Source organism: Oryx dammah, unplaced genomic scaffold, assembly GCF_014754425.2.
Source record: "Oryx dammah isolate SB20612 unplaced genomic scaffold, SCBI_Odam_1.1 HiC_scaffold_28, whole genome shotgun sequence".
NCBI lineage: Eukaryota > Metazoa > Chordata > Mammalia > Artiodactyla > Bovidae > Oryx > Oryx dammah.
Genome location: NW_024070212.1, coordinates 45881433 through 45887132, shown reverse-complemented (window position 1 = coordinate 45887132; position 5700 = coordinate 45881433).

Sequence of the window (5700 nt, the reverse complement as noted above, 5' to 3'; positions counted from 1 at the left end):
CTCTTAGAATATACTGGATGGTTTATTTAACCATTTATTGAAACCACTAAAACTAATGGGGCTGGTCTTTTGTTTAGGAAAACTTCTCTAATGTTTATGATTTAACATACTATCCTACATTGACCACGCATTGGTTGACATAAATTTAGTGCAAAATTGCCAGTTATTTTAATTTATGAATTGCTAGTACTAGCAGAATGTGTAGCACAGCTGTTACTCAATATTAGAAGGACATTTTTAACATAATTTTTCTACATGATTAAAGACTATTGCAGAAGCAGAAGCTTCAAACTCAGTTCCACAAGCTATTTTGCATCCTCCTTGTCACACTATGATTTGCAAAAAAGGCGATCTGAAGGTGGAAGATGGGCACTGGTCTCTAACTTTTCTTCTTAAAAGCAATAGTGCATTCTAAAACGCTGGGACTATAGTTTATCTTTTTATTTTTGAACTATTTGTTGTAGATTCAGTACAACAACAAAAATGTACTATACATTTATACTGTTCTGAGAACAAGACTGGACATTGGTATCACAGGTAACTCATTAGTTTGGAATGGGACTACAGTTGATTTGTAAGTGAATTTGTAAGATCACAGATAATAATTAGACATGAAAGGTGAATCTAGCACAAGTCCCCTTTTTTACAACAGGGAAAATGTGAATATATTTTTCTTTGTACTATAGAATTTATAAAACAAATTTTTATAATCGAATGAAAGCAGTGAATTTCTGTGATCTTTTTCAATAAGTTGAAAATATTAATTGGTCATACAACAAAATAGTAACCTAGCTCCTTATCTCATTTTTTTCTTTTTTCACTTTATGCTTAAGTTTCTATATCTGTGGCTTATAATAGCATTTATCAGATGCTTCAGGGGACATAATAGCAACAATATCTTGATGTAAGGTACTATATCAGAAAGCTTGTCATCATATTTAACAGACTCATTAAGAGGCCAGATTTGAGTTTGGTGTCTTCATTTACTGGGATTTTCTTCAGTTCAGTTCAGTTCAGTCACTCAGTCATGTCTGACTCTTTGTGACCCCATGGACCACAGCATGCCAGGCCCCCCTATCCATCACCAAATCCCGGAATTTACAAAAACTCCTGTCCATTGGGTCGGTGATGTCGTCCAAACATCTCCTCCTCTGTTGTCCCCTTCTCCTGCCTTCAATCTTTCCCAGCATCAGGGTCTTTCTCAATGAGTCAGTTCTTCACATTAGATGGCCAAAGTATTGGCGTTTCAGCTTCAGCATCAGTCCTTCCAATAAATATTCAGGACTGATCTCCTTGAGGATGTACTGGCTGGATCTCCTTGCAGTCCAAGGGACTCTCAAGAGTCTTCTCCAACACCATAGTTCAAAAGCATCAATTCTTCGGTGCTCAGCTTTCTTCACAGTCCAACTCTCACATCCATACATGACCACAGGAAAAACCGTAGCCTTGACTAGACAGACCTTGGATGGCAAAGTAATGTCTCTTCTTTTGAATATGCTGTCTAGGTTGGTCATAACTTTTCTTCCAAGGAGTAAATATCTTTTAATTTCATGGCTGCAGTCACCATCTACAGTGATTTAGGAGCCCAAAAAATAAAGTCAGCCACTGTTTCCACTGTTTCCCCATCTATTTGCCATGAAGTTATGGGACCGGATGCCATGATCTTCATTTTCTGAATGTTGAGCTTTAAGCAAACTTTTTCACTCTCCTCTTTCACATTCATCAAGAGGTTCTTTAGTTCCTCTTCACTTTCTGCCATAAGGGTGGTGTCATCTGCATATCTGAGGTTATTGATATTTCTCCCGGCAATCTTGATTCCAGCTTGTTCTTCTCCTAGCCCAGCGTTTCTTATGATGTACTTTGCATATAAGTTAAATTAGCAGGGTGACAATATACAGCCTTGACGTACTCCTTTTCCTATTTGGAACCAGTCTGTTGTTCCATGTCCAGTTCTAACTGTTTCTTCCTGACCTGTATACAGATTTCTGAAGAGGCAGGTCAGGTGGTCTGGTATTCCCATCTCTTTCAGAATTTTTCACAGTTTATTGTGATCCACACAGTCAAAGGATTTGGCATAGTCAATAAAGCAGAAATAGATATTTCTCTGGAACTCTCTTGTTTTTACAATGATCCTCTGGTTGATCTCTGGTTCCTTTGTCTTTTCTAAAACCAGCTTGAACATCTGGAATTTCATGGTTCACGTATTGCTGAAGCCTGGCTTGGAGATTTTGAGCATTAGTTTACTAGTGTGTGAGATGAGTACAATTGTGTGGTAGTTTGAGCATTCTTTGGCATTGCCTTTCTTAGGGTTTGGAATGAAAACTGACCTTTTTCAGTCCTGTGGCCACTGCTGAGTTTTCCAAATTAGCTGGCATGTTGAGTGCAGCACTTTCACTGCATCATCTTTTAGAATTTGAAAGAGCTTAACTGGAATTCCATCACTTCCACTAGCTTTGTTCATAGTGATGCTTCCCAAGACCCACTTGACTTCACATTCCAGGATGTCTGGCTCTAGGTGAGTGATCACCATAGTGATTATCTGGGTTGTGCAGGTCTTTTTTGTATGGTTTTTCTGTGTATTCTTGCCACCTCTTCTTAATATCTTCTGCTTATTTTAGGTCCATACAATTTCTGTCCATTGTTGAGCCCATCTTTGCATGAAATGTTCCCTTGGTATCTCTAATTTTTTTTTAAGACCTCTCTAGTCTTTCTCATTCTGTTGTTTTCCTCTAGTTCTTTGCATTGATCACTGAGGAAGGCTTTTTTATCTCTCCTTGATATTCTTTGGAACTCTGCATTTAAATGGGTATATCTTTCCTTTTCTCCTTTGCTTTTGGCTTCTCTTCTTTTCATAGCTATTTGTAAGGCCTTCTCAGACAACCATTTTTCTTTTTTGCATTTCATTTTCTTGGTGGATTATCTTGATTCCTGCCTCCTATAACAATGTCACGAACCTCTGTCCATAGTTCTTCAGTCACTCTGTCTATCAGATCTAATCCCTTGAATCTATTACTCACTTCCACTGTATAATTGTAAAGGATTTGATTTAGGTAATACCTGAATGGTCTAGTGGTTTTCCCTATTTTCATCAATTTAAGTCTCAATTTGGCAATAAGGAGTTCATGATCTGAGCCACAGTCAGCTCCCAGTCCTGTTTTTGCTGATTCTATACAGCCTCTCTATCTTTGGCTGCAAAGAATATAATCAATCTGATTTTGGTGTTGGCCATCTGGTGACGTCCATGTGTAGAGTCTTCTCTTGTTTTGTTAGAAGAGGGTGTCCAGTGAATTCTCTTGGCAAAAATCTGTTAGCCTTTGCCCTCCTTCATTCTGTACTCCAAGGCCAGTTTTGCCTGTTACTCCAGGTGTTTCTTGACTTCCTACTTTTGCTTTCCGGTCCCCCATAATGAAAAGAACATCTTTTTTGGGTGTTAATTTTAGAAGGTCTCGTAGGTCTTCATTGAACCATTCAACTTCAGCTCCTTCAGCATTACTGGTTTGGGCATAGACTTGATTACTGTGATATTGAATGGTTTCCTTTAGAAAGGGAGAGAGATCATTCTGTCATTCTTATGATTGCATCCAAGTACTGCATTTTGGACTCTTTTGTTGACCATGATGGCTACTCCATTTCTTCTGAGGGATTCTTGCCCACATTAGTAGATATAATGGTCATCTGAGTTAAATTCACCCATTCTAGTCCATTTTAGTCAGCTGATTCCTAAAATGTCAATGTTAACTCTTACTATCTCCTGTTTGACCACTTCCAATTTGCCTTGATTCATGGACCTAACATTGCAGGTTCCTATGCAATATTGCTCTTTACAGCATCGGACCTTGCATCTATCACCAGTCACATCCACAACTGGGTGTTGTTTTTATTTGACTCCACTTCTTCATTCTTTCTGGAGTTATTTCTCTACTGATTTCCAGTAGCATAATGGGTACCTACCGACCTGGGGAGTTCATCTTTCAGTGTCCTATCTTTTTGCCTTTTCATACTGTTCATGGGGTTCTCAAGGCAGGAATACTGAAGTGGTTTGCCATTCCCTTCTCCAGTGGATTGTATTTTGTCAGAACTCTCCACCATGACCTGTCCTTGTTGGGTGGCCCCACATGGCATGGCTTAGTTTCATTGAGTAAGACAAAAATGTGGTCCATGTGTTTAGATTGATTAGTTTTCTGTGATTTTGGTTTCAGTCTGTCTGCCCTCTGATGCCCTCTCCCAGAGCCTACCATTTTACTGGTGTTTTAAGAATGTCTATTGCAGCAGCGAGTCAAGGAAATAATTTCCCACTGCTAGGCTCTTTTATTTTAAAGAGAAACAGAATATTCTTTCTAGGATTCTGAAAAGTCTAAAATGTAGGAAGTTCCCTCCAGGGCCTCAATTCTATTCTTTGTAGTTTTGAGTGAAAAGAAGTTACTGGTTATGTGATCGAAAATACATATATGTGTATATGTGTGTATGTGTGTGTGTGTGTGTGTGTGTGTATACAGTCTATAGGAAATTTGCCTGTTGACAAATAAGCTTAAGTCGAACAGTGTCATTTGGGCTGACATCTTTATAAGGATGAGGAAGAGTCCCCACTGAAAGGCAATACACTGATGGCTAAAGATGATATGGATTCGGAAGACATCAAATTTGACCACTGCTTAGAATCATACTTTCTACAAGCTCTTTCATGTTTCAAAAATAAACTTGTTCAGATGCACTAATTTGGTAAAGTCTCTTGATCTCGTTTCTAGGACAATGCAAATTATTTAAGTTTTTCTTCAAAAGGAGATATGAGTTCCTGTTTATTCTAATCTCCCTGCCTTACAATGTCACACTTCCAAGATAATATTCTCGACCACAACGCTAATTTAGAGCATGTAGAAGAAGGTAGCAATGTACACTCACCCATTCATTCTTTGTTCTTTCAACAAATATGTATTGACTTTATTATTTACTGGCATATTCAGCATAAATTAAAATATGTTTCCTGCACTCAAGCAGCTCAAAGTCCAGTCTATGTGTAATTGACTCCAAGAAATAAGCGCTGAGAGAATGCTTTTTAGAAGAAGTCTTTATCATGACTGTGTATGATCTTTACAATAAAAAAAATAAAAGATGATATCTTTAGAACTAAGAAGATGATATAGGTTGTGTGTGTGTGGGGGGGTGGGTGGGTGCACCTGTGCATGTGCACATGCTTAGTTGCTTAGTCATGTCCAACTCTTTGTGAGCCCATGGACTGTAACCTGACAGGCTCTTTTGTCTATGGGATTTTTCAGGCAAGAATACTGGAGTGGGTTGCCATTTCTTCTCCAGATACATAGGGTAGTGTTGACTGAAAAAAATGCACAACCTAAAAATTGCGAATTATGTTTTATTTGGTAGACTTGTTGAGGACTTAAGCCTGGGAAGCAGCCTCTCAGATAGCTCTAAGGGACATCTCTGAAGAGGTAAGGGAGGGGTCAGGATGCTTAGGAGTTTTTGAAATAATAACCAAGTAAATTGAAATAGCAAAAGATTACTGTTAATTAAAGAAAACCAGACATCTCAACTGAATGAATTTAGCATCACTTTGCTACATATGGGAAGATGGAAGAATCTGGGCTTATTAAAATCATTCCTTTGCTATGCAAGTTAAATATCTCAGGCAAGTATCCTGTTTTTCTCCATCCTGAATCCCCTCAGGATGCGCAGTTAGGGGCAGTT